We start from the raw sequence: 15337 nt of genomic DNA, 5'->3' as shown, positions 1-15337 counted from the left end.
AAACGCGCTATCCACGAACTGCCTAAAATTATAGTTACGGGAAAGGATATGAAATGTAAGTACACGTGTAACAGTAGATAGCGATTTCGCTTTTCAGACTACTTACAACGTTCTCTCTTATGCACGAGAAAGCAGATAGTATTCGCACCCTATTTTCTTTATAGAACGTTAGCTCCAGGACCTTTTGAAATTCGAGAAACGTCGATACGTGTAGTAAAAGGAGTATTTTTCTTTTTGTTTCAGACTCGTGAACTGGAATTTTCCGGAGACGACAGCGGCCTCTCAGCCTCCCGAGGAGAGACTGGAGTAAACTAAGTAAGTGCAGGTTAGACCATTATTACAGTTGCTTAAATAAGATATCACTTCGGAGCTCTGTCGGCTGCTGTAAATGCAGACTGAAATCACAACAGTTACAGAGAATGCGAAACTAAACACGCATGTCCACAGTATGTTATGCTTCTGAATTGGATACATGAGAATTGCATGTTACATGTGACTTTAAATACATATGAGTCACTCAAACGTGCCAGTGCGATTATTATATTATTCAGCATGTGCAGAAATATTTCAACAAAGACGAAGTCAGTCGTCAACCTCACAAGAAAACCTTTATTTGGTTCACTTTACCGGTTTCGGCAGTTTTAACTGTCGTCTTGAGAAGTGAAATAGGCTCAGATCATTGGTAAGCCAACATTAGAACAAGAATCAGACGGTAGTGTCCTGTGCTACAGTATCAATAAAACAGTGACATCACTAAAACTTTATATTTGCGATGAGTGGCAAACAGTTAACTATCAAATCTCCCATCGTACTTAGTATTTTTCGAAAACTCTGTCGATTATAAGCGTACTTGTTTAGGTTTATCTGTGTAGAGGTGACAGTAAATGACCTGTGTTGAGCAATGAGAACTTATGGAAGAAAGCAGAAAAACCAAAGTTATAATTATATGAAGAGAGAATTTTTTCTGTTTCTTTGAAGTACAAAATTCCATTAAGAGATTTGTGCCATACAAGGAGCAGTTAGACGATGAAAATAAGAAATTGTGTCCTGATACAAAAGGAGTGGATTCAGTGAAGCAGAGTAAAACAAAATCAGAGTAATTGGTTGGTTGGTTGATTTGTGGGAGGGGACCAAACAGCGAGGTCATCGGTCCCATAGTATAAGGGAAGGATGGGGAAGGGAAGAAAGTAGGCCGTACCCTTTCAGAGGAACCATCCCGGCATTTGCCTGAAGCGATTTAGGGAAATCATGGAAAACTTAAATCAGGATGGCAGGTCGGAGGTTTGTTTCGCCGTCCTCCCGAATGCGAGACAGAGTGGTAACCACTGCACCACCTCGCTCGGTAAATCGGAGTGATCCCATCAAGACTTGTTTCCGGTTCCTCTCAAATATGAGACTATTACTGAGTGACAGAACGCAGACGTTAAGGCGTTTGGGCCTCATTCCAGAAAAGTAAGGTTCAAATCCGCGCCCGAACATGCGGAATTACATGTATAGAATCATTTACCGAAATCGATTAAGGCTAACGCTGAGTTGGTCGCTTTAATAAGGCCAAGCGCGATTTCGTGCCGCGTTCTTGTCGATTCCGAGCCGTGTACGTCTCTAATGACCTCATTGTCGACGGCACGGTAGACATTAACCTTCCTCCTTCTTGCTATCAACAGGCGGTTGTCTTAGCTTTTGCACAACTTCCCTCGGCATGAAGGCAGGAGACCAGGGTGCTGAGGGCAAATACACGTGAATGCAAAACGCTTTCACTGATGTAGGTAAAGAAGCAACAGTAGCGTGGAGAAAGATGGGCCTATAGTGTAACAATACGGAATAAAAATTAAGGAGAACATAATGAAGCAGTAGTAAATGAGGACACCGTTACGCCAAATGTACCTGTATGTAGTTAAAAGAAAACTGTTGACGAAATTAGGTTTTGCTGCGATGGATTTGAATCAGCTAAACGAAGTACAATCGATAGGTATAAAAAGTATGCATTAGTTGACAAACCCGCGAGAAAGTGTTGTAGCTTATCCACGATGTTATTTAGTCTGTACTTGGAGCAAGCGAGCAAAGGAAACCAGGGATGAATTTGGAAAGAGAATTCAATTCATGGAGTCCAAATAAAAATTTTAAGGTTTGCGGCTGCCATAATTCTGTCAGATGGCAGAGGACTTCGAAGGTCACTTGAACAGAATGGATGATGCCTTGAAGACAGATTGTTGTTGTTGTCTTCTTCAGTCCTGAGACTGGTTTGATGCAGCTCTCCATGCTACTCTATCCTGTGCAAGCTTCTTCATCTCCCAGTACCTACTGCAACCTACATCCTTCTGAATCTGCTTAGCGTATTCATCTGTTGGTCTCCCTCTACGATTTTTACGCTCCACGCTGCCCTCCAATACTAAATTGGTGATCCCTTGATGCCTCAGAACATGTCCTACCAACCGATCCCATCTTCTAGTCAAGTTGTGCCACAAACTCCTCATCTCTACAGTTCTTTTCAATACCTCCTCATTAGTTATGTGATCTACCCATCTAATCTTCAGACAGATTATAAGACGAAAAGCAAGAAAAGTAAAACAAAGGTAATGGACTCAGATTATGCTCTGTAGTTAGGTTAGGATATAACACACTAAACGTAGAAAACGAGTTTTGTTATCTAGGCTGCAAAATAAGCGATGTGACAGAATTGGAGGAAAATAATATGCAGTTCGGTAATATCAAGAAAAGCGTATGTGAGAAAGAGAAATTTGCTAACATCAGATACCAATTTAAGGGTTAGGAAATCTTACCTGAACCTGTAGCCTTGTGCGGAAGTGAAACACGAACAATACACAGTTCAGACAAGAAGAGAGGAGAAACTTTTTAAACGTGCTGCTACGGAAGATGGGTAGTTCGAGCAATTAATAAGGAAGTCCTGAATCTAGATGTGAAAGGATGAATTTATGACACAACCTGACTAATAGAAGGTATTGGTTGATAAGACACAGCCTGATGCGTCAATTTGATAATTCAGAGGAGTAAAAAATGATGAGAGAGGCCAAGGCTTCTCTGCAATAAGCAGATAATTGTCGGTATACAGCCTCAACCATTTTAACATCACTACGCGTTTCGATGGCCATATCAAAATCTTCAGGTGGGTTAGAGTATTTTTGCATGGTCTAATTTGAAACTACCTGGAATATTAAAATTGTGCTACGGAGCAGGAGTCGAAGCTGAGACCTTTACCTTTTCAAAAGTAGGAGAGGAGGTACTGGCAGAAGTGAAGCTGTGGGGGCGGATCGTGAACCGTGCTTGGTTAGGTAGTCCCTAGAGCACTTACCCGCGAAAGGAAAATGTTCCAAGTTCGAATCTCGGCCCGGCTCACAGTTTTAATCTGCCAGGGAGTTTCTGATCGACTCTTCTGCAGAGTGAAATTTCATTATAGTAGAGTTTGTTTCTGTTTTCCACACGTGTTGTCCGTTCGGAAAATAGCGCTGTTGATGATGTTTGGAAAAAAAATAGTGACTGAAGTAGTAAACCAATAATTAATTGTATCTAAACAGTCGCAGCTCTTAATAAGTAGTTCATTATGGACGACATATTCGTTTGCAATAATCAGGTTCAAATGGATGCAGATTGCAGTCGTTAAGCAGAGGTGGAGAGGTTTGAATAGAATATATTAGGTCGGTGCATTAGTTCGTAGCGTTTAATACACACAAGAGATAGGGAAAACAAGAGACTTCAGTCATCAATAATATATTCTCCTTCACTATTTACAACAGCCTGCCAACGTTGTGGTAGCTTTTCGATTCCGCGACTGTAGAAATGACGTGGTTTTAGGGTCGGAGAACTCGTCGAACGATTTTCGGAGCTCATATTCATCCGGAAAGGAAGTGCCGTAAAGATTGTTCAGTGGAGATCGGAGGAAAGTTAAAAATCTGAGGGCGCAAGATCAGGTGAATAAGGTGACTGCGGAATGACTTCCCAACCCAACTCTTGTATAGCGTGTTTTGTCAGTCTAGCAGAATGCGGTTGGGCGTTAACGTGGAGTAACATCGCTTCACGCAGTCTTCTTGGGCGATGTTCTTGGATTGCGTGTGCAAGGCTGGTTCAAATGGCTCTGAGCACTATGGGACTTAACATCGGAGATCATCAATCCCCCGAACTCATGACTACTTAAACGTAAGCAACATAGGGACATCACACACATCCATGCCCGATGCAGGATTCCACACTCGATTTTTAAACCTTTGCCATTCCACGAAAATGTTGGACGCTGGTGGAATGATTACAGTTCATCACATTTGACAGTTCTCGAGTTCACTGGCGTGCATCATTGTGGGTTAATGCATTTAAACGATTTTCGTTAAATTCCTGTGCATGGAGAGTCACTAATGTCAAAACGAGAAAACCATTTTCATTGCCGTGCTCTGTCCAATGATATAATCTCCATACACGGCGCAAATGTTTCTGGCTGCCTCCGCTGCTCTCACCCCTCTATTGAACTCCAACAGAAGAATATATCGGAAATGTTCCGATTTGTCCACTTCGCACAGTTTTAATTTTTAGCGCCCACAGCTCCATTCACTATCTCCAAATGACAATATGTAAACTCTGATAGCAATATTTATCTATAAATAAAAAATGACAATCGATAAATAAACTCGTAGCAACCGGAATAGCAACATGCGAAACAAAAATGCTACGAACTTACGCACGAACTGTATACAAAGTGGGTAGGACGTGATAAGCTTTTGGCAGCCTTGTTTCATGACAGTTCGTGAATACGTTGTTGTAGGTGAACGTAACATTTCTGTCACTGTATGTGTGTGTGTGTGTGTGTGGGGGGGGGGGGGGGGCGCTTGCGCGAGTGGCAAACCGAGGTATTCTGTAGCTAATGTAGCTCGTAGCGCACCCGGAAGTTGGCCGGTGGCTACACTCGCTGGCCGCGCGCTTTTGTATACAGAGCGCCGGCTGCATCCCATTCGATGATCAAACGAACTTTTCGCACTTATCCAGTCGGAACGGAAAACTGCGACCACGTGAAGGGCAAACGCGGGTGCAGATGGCCGGCGAGTGAATGGTCAAAGCGAGCCTTCCCTGTGTGGGGACGCTGCACCACGGCGCAACACGCTCTGCAAGGTTTGCTTGCCAACCCGCAGGTAATCAAACCGCCTCTTTCATAAGAAACGGTCGACGTTTGCGTGCTGTGCCGTGTAATGGCATTGCGTGCATTATTTCTGATAAAGTGATCGTAACCGCTATACTGATGATACTGCAGTATTTGCTGACAGCTGAAATAGTCTTCAGCCTCTTCTATTTCAAAATAACAAAAAGTAGTGTGCGTTGTGAGCTAGAAATCAACGTAAGTAAAACAAAGAAAGCAAGAAAGACATACCAAATTCTCATCCAAACAAAAAGGTAAACTTATTCCACAAGTAAATACACATGTCAGGAAGCTAACCTTAATAACCAGTGGAATTACTCGCAAGAAATTAAATTCAGTATCGAGAAAGTCAGAGCCGCATTTTAATTCAGTATCGAGAAAGTCAGAGCCGCATTTTGTATAATGCCTAATGTGCTCAAGAGCCCTCATCTTTCAATCGAAACAAAATTAAGATTTCTGCGTTGCTATGCGTTCATCGTCCTTTTCTATGGAGATGAATCTGGGACTTGGACCGAGACGACGGGCAAACGACTTGAAGTATTTGTGATGTGGCTGTACAGGAGCATGCTAAGAGTTCCATGGACAGATAAAATTACTAACAACGACATCCTCCGCAATATTACGAAACAAAAAGAAGTCCTAAACACAGCAAAATGCAGAAAAATTCAATATCTCGTTCAAGTAATGTGGAATGGAACAAGTACAAACTGCTGAGGAACATACTTCAGGGTAAAATACCTGGAAAAAGAGGACGACATGGAAGAACATCATCTTGACTCGGAAACTTAAAGGGCATCGACGTCACACACGAGCGAGGAACTTTTTAGAATAAGGAAAATTGTTATAACTATGATAGTGATCAACATGCGAAACGGATACGCACAAGAAGAACAAGAATAAGAATCTTTGTCTGTGTCGATCGTAGTTGGGCGGCGGGAGGAAAGAGAGAGAGAGAGAGAGAGAGAGAGAGAGAGAGAGAGAGAGAGAGATGCTGTCAGGAAATTGAGCGGTGCAGTTACATGATGATTTACTCTGGAAGAAAGACGAAACGAAAAAAATATGTCGGCTGACATGAAATTTCTCAGGACAGTCATAGGCTGCACGCTGATGGAGAAAATACGAAACAAAGAAACAAGACATGAGCTACAGATTTTAGATTCCGAAAGCAAAATTTAAAAAAAAAAATATGTCAACTGTTGTAACTGTTCAGGAAGTATGCAGCAAGATCGTCTGTCTAGAATGGTCATGAACAACAAACCCACTGTACAGTGAAATGTTGCGCATGCACAACAATGGAGATGACGCTATAGGATCAGTATGGCGCAATAAAATTCTGCGTTCGTTTAAACCATACAGCCACTGAAACTTAGCACGGTAAAGCGCCATTACCTAGCGAGACAGAGTTTAGGTGGTTCGAAGACTTCAAAGAAGACCGACTTCTCCGTGTTAAGCTGGGTGGGCCTGGCGTTTCGGTTTCTGCTGTAACTGAAGTGCCGGCCGAAGTGGCCGAGCGGTTCTAGGCGCTACAGTCTGGAACCGCGCGACCGCAACGGTCGCGGGTTCGAATCCTGCCTCGGGCGTGGATGTGTGTGATGTCATTAGGTTAGTTAGGTTTAAATAGTTCTAAGTTCTAGGGGACTGATGACCTCAGATATTAAGTCCCATAGTGCTCAGAGCCATTTGAACAATTTTTTGTAACTGAAGTCAACATCAACACAGCTGCTGCGTTTGTCCGTGAGAATCAGCGAATAAAATTACGTAACCCCAGTAAAGCGTTGAGAATTTCGTATGGCAGTGTCTTTAAAGATCATCCATGACCATTTTCATATAACCCGTGTTTGTGTCAGTTGGTTTTGCGAGTGGTGACAAGTCGTGAGACACTGCGTCAATTTGGTGATGGACGGAATGCATTTCTGGAATCGATTATCACCGACGATGGGTCATTATGATCCTGAAGGAAAACGAGCCAGCACAGTGTGTAAATCGCCAGGTTCTCCAACACCATAAAACGCGAAAGTTGTTTAATCTGCAGGGAAAGTGATGGTGATCACATTTTTTGACTATCATGGAATGGTTTACCAGCATGCAGTTCCCTCTCACGCTACTGTTACAGGATCATACTACATGTCAGTACTGACTAAACTTACGAAGCACATCGCAAGGAAACGACGAGAACTTTCTCGAATTCGATAGCGACTTCTTCATGACAGTGCGCGGCCTCATGTCGCAAATCAAGTCGTGCAGTTTCTGGGTATCGCATCCGCCTTATAGCCCCAATATTGCAACCTAGGATTATTTTTTAATCCCATCATGAAAGGCAAAGATTCGGGGCATTCGATTTGAGAACTCTGAAGCAGTGCTCAAGAAAAGTGAGGCGATTCTCAAGGTAGTGACGAAGGTGGCTTGCACTGGTAGAGACGCTAAAAAATGTGCATTCAAATGAGGGGAGAACTTTGAAAAGGATCATGTAAGCATTGGAATGGAATAATAAACATGTGTGTCTGCTGATCAGCCTTCGTAGACAGATGCTCTGCTGCTGTTCGAAGCCTACGTCTATATTCCTCATTACACATGTATGTAAAACGCGATAGATGAGGTCAGTCCTTGCTGGCATTTGTGAGACTAGGTTTCGGTATTAAGCGAAGTCGGTGAACAGCAGTGTAGCGGGGAAACAACACGGAAGTGAATAATCCAGTGCCCAAGGAAGGTTTCGTAGAGGTGCTGTGTCACTGGTCACCAGGAACTGGCAACCGTTCGCACCGATTTGCTATCACATAATAGTCCAGCTTATCTTAGGAACATCCTCCAAATACTCTGGCAAATAGATACGCAGAAACTGCAGGTACTATAATCCGTTGTGTAAAATTGCTGGACTAATGTGCTCCTTACCATTCATGCTACGTGATTCGCCAACTGCAAAACACCACCAAAAAATTACTTTCCACATTATTGTTATCATTTTTCAACTGTTAAGGTGTGAGGTATATACTTTCAAGCGCTCAACATTATAAACGCAGTGAGGTTTGGATTACTGTGTGTTGGAAATATTTGAGAATAGAGCAAAGATTTATATGATTTAAATGATAATTTACTGCACTAGTTGCGTTTTATCATGTGTAGCACAACTCGTTTCGAGAACTCGTCACAGTTTTCAAGTGTTGTGGGAGCCAGCCGGTGTGGCCGTGCGGTTCTAGGCGCTCCAGTCTGGAAGCGCGTGACCGCTACGGTCGCAGATTCGAATCCTGCCTCGGGCATGGATGTATGTGATGTCATTAGGTTAGTTAGGTTTAAGTAGTTCTACGTTCTAGGGGACTGATGACCTCAGATGTTAAGTCCCATAGTGCTCAGAGCCATTTGAACTTCTTTTTTGTTTTTTTTTTGTTTTTTTTTTTTTGTTTTTTGTGGGAGTTGATAAATATTGGATGTAATATCTGCTGTACGGTGTTCTGCCCCCAGTTTTCTTTTTATATTCGGCATGGACTGCAGGGAAAGAGAGGTACAAAAGCACACAAGCAAACATCTCATCGAGTGCCTATGTAAACTCCTACAGACTTGTAAATGGGAATACATACTTCAAACGTGTCGTGCCACAAATGAAAAAAAGTAATTTCTGCAATATTTTATCAATCGAAACATTATTGACGTAGTTGCAGGCGTTCAAAAAACGTCATTCGTAATGGAGGAAGTTACATAATTGTGTTAATTTTTAAAAAAAATGTCCGTAATAGAAATCTTCTATCACATGCTTCTTTCTTTCTTTCTTTCTGAAACGCCACATATTTAATCCGTGCTCGTTTGTAAAAGAGAGAGAGAGAGAGAGAGAGAGAGAGAGAGAGAGAGAGAGACGATGAATGTACAGAATTTTCACAGAATGCACGGAGCTACTGTGAGAAGAGATTTCATCAACGGGTGGATCCTAAAGTAGCATTTGGAAGTAAAGACGTTTTACAGCAACCGGCTTATTTCAAAATACTGAAGTGCGTTTTCTAAGTTGCTGCTTCAATTTACGTCATGACTCTTACATTGCCACGAAACCTTGTGCACATGCACAGGAAATGATGCGCGAAAAACACATCATCGGCGTCCTAACTTGTTCTCCGCCCGCTTTTGTGCATCGTACGACGGAGGTGCGTGATTAGGGTATAATTTGCGCCTTCCTCTTTCTTCAGTTCGTCTGAATGGGTATCATTACTTTTCTCGAATTATTGTTATTAGGCTTTCACGAAACGTATTTAAGGGGGACCGAAGTTGCAGGCAGCCCAATCATGCTTAGAAGCCTTGCATGGAATACCGCAGTTTTTTTTTCTCCGCACAGCATGGGGTGCTTCCTTAAGATCTTTCCCATGTGCAACTAGTGTCACCAAACGTAGGCCACACTGACCGTGTAACTAAGCACAGAAGTTTTATTTGCAGTTGATAATCTCACTTGTCTCGCAGATGCAGTAATAATTTTCTTCATGTGATGTACCTCAGCCGAATATTTGTTAAAGGACATTTGTGAAGTTTTCCTTCTCGGCTCTTTTTTTTTTTTTTTTTTTTTTTTTTTTTTTTTTTTTTTTTTTTTTTACAAGTACTCATTTTATTATATCTTGCACTGTTGGCCAATTTCAGCCTTACAGGCCATTTTCGAGCGCAGTAGGTGTGTATGTATTGTACAATTAACGTGTTATTAAACAGCGTATACAGCCAATCAGAAAGCGAGTACATAACATGCGTCAGAATTAATAGAAGAAATCTTACTGCGTGCAGTAATAGACGTCTTTATCTATAACTGCATGCAGTAAGCTTTCTGATATTAATCCTTAGGCATGTTATGTATTCGCTTTCTGATCCGCTATATCCGCTGCTTAATAATATGTACAACACATAGACACCTTCTCCGCTTGAAAATAGTATGTAAGGCCGAAATTGGCCAGTCGTGCAAGCTATAATAAAATGAGTACTTGTGAAAAACACCTCAGATGGAAAACTTTAAAATCTCCTTTAGATCAACTACAGATACCGCACACACCTTTTCGTAAGTAACGGCAGTCTGCTTCTTGAGGTTCCCATTTTCATTTCAACTTAGAAATTAAGCTAAAGAATGGCAAAACTACATTTACAATGTTTGTGCATAAATGAAGCTTTTGTAAATGTTTACAGGAATAAACTCATCTAAAATCTGAAGGTAGCAACCGATAAAATACGGGGAGCGAAAGGCTATTTACAACTTGTACGGAAACCAGACGGCGGTTACAAGAGTCGGGAGTACATGAAAGGGAAGCAGTAATTGAGAAGAGGGTGAGGTGGGGTTGTAGCTCTCCCCGATGTTATTTGGTGTGTACATTGGCCAAGTCGTAAAGGAAACGGAGGAGAAATTCGGGGGTGAAGGACCAGGGAGAAGAAATAAAAACTTGGAGGTTTACCGATGACACTGTAATTCTCTGAGGCAGCAAACTACGTGGAAAAGCACCTGCACGGAGCGGATGGAGTCCCGAACAGAGCTCATAAGACGAAAATCAACGAAAGTAAAACAAGGGTAATACAATGTCGTTGTATTAAATGATTCTGAGGAAATCGATTAAGAACTGAGACGCCGAAAGTAGTGAATGAACAGTAAAAAAGTAACTATAGCAGAGGTATAGAGTGCATAAAAGGCAAGTAGCAATAACAAGAAACGAATTTGTGAATAAGAGAAATTGGTTAATATCGAAAATAAATTTATTAAGGTGTATGTCTTGAGTGTAGCCTTGTAAGGAACTGAAACATGGGCTATAAGCAGTTGAGACAAGAAGAGAATAGAACCTTTTGACACTGCTGAAGATTAGATGGGTTGATCAAATAGCGTAACCAATGAGGAGGCACTGAATCGAATTGGGGTAGGGGCAGAAATTTGTGGCACAACTGGATTAAAAAGTGGTGTCGGTTGATACTGATAACAAACATGAGCCATCAGGGAACTGTCAGTTTGTAATGGAGGATAGTGCGAGGAGGGATGGGGGTAAAAATTGCAGAGAGGGTCAGGGCATCAGCACAGTAAGCACGTTAAATTGAATGTATGGTGCAGTTGTTACGCAGAGATGAAGACCTTGTACCAGACTGACTATAGTGCAGAGCTACATCAAACCTCTCCTAGGATTGACGACGGCGACAACAACAACAACAACAACAACAACAACAACAGACATCTGATATCAGCATCTGTAGCCTGCTGGGAAGGACAGAAGAATTAAGAGTTTAACGTCCTGCTGACAGCAAGGTCATTCGAGATAGAGCACCTGCTCAGTGTGACAAGGATGGAGAAAGAAATCGGTAATGACTTCGTTGAACTATGCAAGCATTCACTTGAAACCACAAAAACCTTTATCATGTTGGTTGGATGGGAATTAAAACAGAACTCCTACTACTTAAACACTATACAACCCCATACTGTTTCATTAGACTTAAATAAGCTGCATATAAGTTTTGTAGCACTGCTTTATCATCCCTGTCCCATCTCTTTTGACTTGTCTGTGCATATTCTTTGTACAGGGTGACAATTGATGAACTATATGAAATAAAATCATCATAACTTCTGAACGGTTTGCGTTAGGACATTCAAACCGCACGGTTGGGCGCGCGGCATGATGGGAAATTAGTATGCGCATGGATGGTTTGGTTTAACAACGAAATCCACTTTCATTTGGATGGGTTCGTCAATAAGCAAAATTGGCGCATATGTGGGACGGAGAATCAGTATTTCGCGATCGAGAAGTCTCTTAATCCTCAGCGGGTGACTATGTGGTGTGCAATGTCCAGTCACGAAATAATCGGTGCGATATTCCTTGGTGGCACGGTGACTACTGAACGGTACGTGAAGGTTTTGGAAGATGATTTCATCCTCACAATCCAAAGTGACACTGATTTCGAGAATATGTGGTTCATGCAAGACGGAGCTGAACCCCATCGAAGCACGAGAGTGTTTGATGTCCTGGAGGAGGATCGCTTTGGGGACCGCATTTTGGCTCTGGGGTACCCGGAGGCCACTGGCATGGGCCACGATTGGCCGCCATATTCTCCGGATCTAAACAAATGAGACTCCTTTCTGTGAGGCTATCTTAAAGACGAGGTGTGCAGCAATAACCCCAAAACCATTGCTGACCTGAAAACAGCCCTTCAGGAGGTCATCGATAGCAGCGATGTTCAGACAGTGCAGCGGGTCATGCAGAATTTCGCTATTCGTCTGCGCCACATTATCGCCAATGATGGCGGCAGACATATCGAACATCTCATACCGAGGTCCGAATATCTGTAGTGATGTTTACATGTTGAATAAAGTGTGTGCACCCCATAGTTTGTAACTAATTTACGATTTTTTTCATGCAGTTCAATAATTGTCACCCTCTATCTGTTTTATGTACGTTGGCAGAATGTCGTCCAAGATAGTTTTGAGAGTGACATATTATGATGTAGAGAGAGGTTGAAAGTTCAGAACAAGCAGAAAGTCAATATCCTGTGTATTTCGAAACGTGGAACGCGCATATGTTCTCGTTAGGCACGTGGCCATCACTGTTTATGGTGTCGGAAATTGGCGATCAGCACAAGAACGTGAACTGAAGTATATATGACGTTCCGTAACAATACATTCAGATAATGCGAGAATTACGCCAAATCCAGCATGCAACACATTTAATCGCTTTTGGGTTACAGCGAGGCGGACGACGCTAAGCAGCTAAGCTTTGGTGATAGTAATAATATTGGCAGACTGAAGCTGTGAGCCGGTACATGGATCGTGTCTGGATAGCTCAGTCATTTAGAGCATTACCTGCGACAGCAAAGGGTTTGAGTTCAAGTTCCAGTGCAGCAGGCAGTTTTAATTTGTGAGGAAGTTTCACAAGAGGACACACTCCACCCCAGAATGAACGATTCATTCTGAATAATAAAAATACTGTTAGTAGTACTTACGTCGTTACCATAGTGGTTAAGATCCAGTGAACAACAATTAATGACTCTGCAATTGCTATTCTTCCGAAAGGGGCATTGATAAGAAACACCTGTTGTAGATTAGTTTACCCCTAAACAGGACACCACACACACACACACACACTCGCGCTCTCGCTCTCTCGCTGCAGCCCGTTCCAATCACGAACCTTGTTCCTCTTTCGCCTTTATGTCAATACTAACCCTATTAGCAGAAAGTAACTACACCTTAATCAGAGTGCTATTCGCCTATTGCTAGTCTCTTTCTTTCTCTTCGTACGTTCGTTTGTGTAGGTCTCTAATCTGTTGTTGCTGTCTACGGAGTAAAACAAACAAGTCGCTGAAAAAGGAGCAAACAAATCGACACAAAGCCGCATAGTGCAATTTGTCTGGTTCTTACTGAAGAGTCGTCTCTTCAAAAAGCCTACTGTATTGTTGACTTCGTGTGAGACATTATTTCGTTGTGTTCTGTAAAATATTAATGAGAAATACAATTAAAACTGACTTCTTTCAGCACAGAGAGCAACCTATCAATCCAATAGAACTGTGACACAATGGTGACGACTGCTGTAGTATCAGCAGAAAATATTCCTGTGGCCAATCAACTGCATTATTAAGTCTTCCCCCCCCCCCCCTCCCTCACTCCCTTTGTCACAAAGAATGGTTCAAATGGCTCCGAACACTATGGGGCTTAACATCTTAGGTCATCAGTCCCCCTAGAACTCAGAGCTACTTAAACCTAACTAACCTAAGGACATCACACACATCCATGTCCGAGGCAGGATTCGAACCTGCGACCGTAGCGGTGGCGCGGTTCCAGACTGAAGCGCCTAGAACCGCTCGGCCACTCCGGCCGCCCCATTATTAAGTCATTCTAGATAGCATCAAGCTGATACCAGACCATGTAATATACTGGACGAGCTCGATTGCTGGTGGGAAAAGAAAAACACACATTCAGCCATCTTAAATCTATCCTTATTTGCAGCAAGAAGAGAGGCAATAGTGTTTACACTAAATGGCACTTCAGTGTAGCAGAGGCACAGATATCGAAGACAGTTCTCCTGTTTTTCCAATGAAATTACAGAAATTTATCCGTAGGATAACAGTTCTAACAGTTCTTATCTAGACAAGCCTAGTATCGAGTCGTCATAATTCGAAACGCGAGAGATTGGTCCCGCGAAAGACATTGCCTAAATGCAGGCGACACACACAATAGCGCAGCTCATGAGTGGGGAGTTTTTCGTCTAGGCCCGCAGTGTGAACGAGAATGTGTGAAGAGACTATGAACTTGGCCAACAGGAATCAAATACTGCTTACTTCCTGAAACACTGACTGTTCAAGTAAACAGCTGTCCGATTAAGTCTTTATAAGTGTATCACTCCACGTTTGTCGGGAATGTGCAAATGCTACTGACAGTGGGTGAATATTATCTTTCTGGTCGTAATAGGTTTTCTACTTGTGCTTCATTGAACTTTATAACTGAGAACACAAAGTTTTACAGATTTTTCCATTATGTGTTGATGAAATAACCGACTAAACATGAAATTTGTTAAGGATGAAATCTGAAATGACTGTAGTTAGTTTAACACGTTCTGTAATTTATTCAACCTCCTGATATTTTTTGTCACAGGAACCATATGTTATCGAAATCATAATGTGGCAGCTTAAAAACATTAAACGGATTTTTAACCTCCAGCTGAAAAAAAACTTTCAATCCAGAGAAAAAGGGAACAGATTCATTGTCGATTACTTTCTGCACTTGTGTATGATATTAAGAACTCTTTTATTACGTTTGCTAGCGGTCTGTTTCTAGCGCGTTACGCGATTCGTACCAGTAACAACCATTCTCCGAATGATCTTCCCATACAGCCTTTTTCCTTTAATGTTTCAGGTCGTCGAACTTCCGATGAAGAAGCTTTCCCAGATCATTCCGTCTTGCTTTCTATGTTTTTGTTCAATTCAATCTCCCTCTCCCTCTCTGGTCATTTCTATATTCCATCGCGTTCCTACTAAATTTTATTCGATCTTTCGATCTAATTATGGTATGATTGTGGTATTATAACCTTACAGCATATGTCGACAATATAAGGGGTGCCGCCCGGCCGGGGTGGCCGAGCGGTTCTAGGCGCTACAGTCTGGAACCGCGAGACCGCTACGGTCGCAGGTTCGAATCCTGCCTCGGGCATGGATGTGTGTGATGTCCTTAGGTTAGTTAGGTTTAAGTAGTTCTGAGTTCTAGGGGACTGATGACCTCAGAAGTCA

The 15337-nt window shown here is 42.3% G+C and overlaps 1 protein-coding gene across 2 annotated transcripts in view; it reads left to right on the top strand.

Moving 5' to 3' along the window:
- The window catches only part of LOC126183438 (plexin-A4), a 963020-nt gene that overhangs the window by 185123 nt on the left and 762560 nt on the right, over positions 1-15337 (top strand). For both annotated transcript variants that reach the window (XM_049925426.1, XM_049925425.1), the window contains one exon: positions 244-315. The gene's annotated coding sequence lies outside the window, so the exon portion shown is untranslated. The remainder of the gene's footprint in view (positions 1-243; positions 316-15337) is intronic.

The sequence above is a fragment of the Schistocerca cancellata genome, chromosome 4, assembly GCF_023864275.1.
Source record: "Schistocerca cancellata isolate TAMUIC-IGC-003103 chromosome 4, iqSchCanc2.1, whole genome shotgun sequence".
NCBI classification, from domain to species: Eukaryota; Metazoa; Arthropoda; class Insecta; order Orthoptera; family Acrididae; genus Schistocerca; species Schistocerca cancellata.
This window is presented reverse-complemented; position numbering and strand designations above follow the sequence as displayed.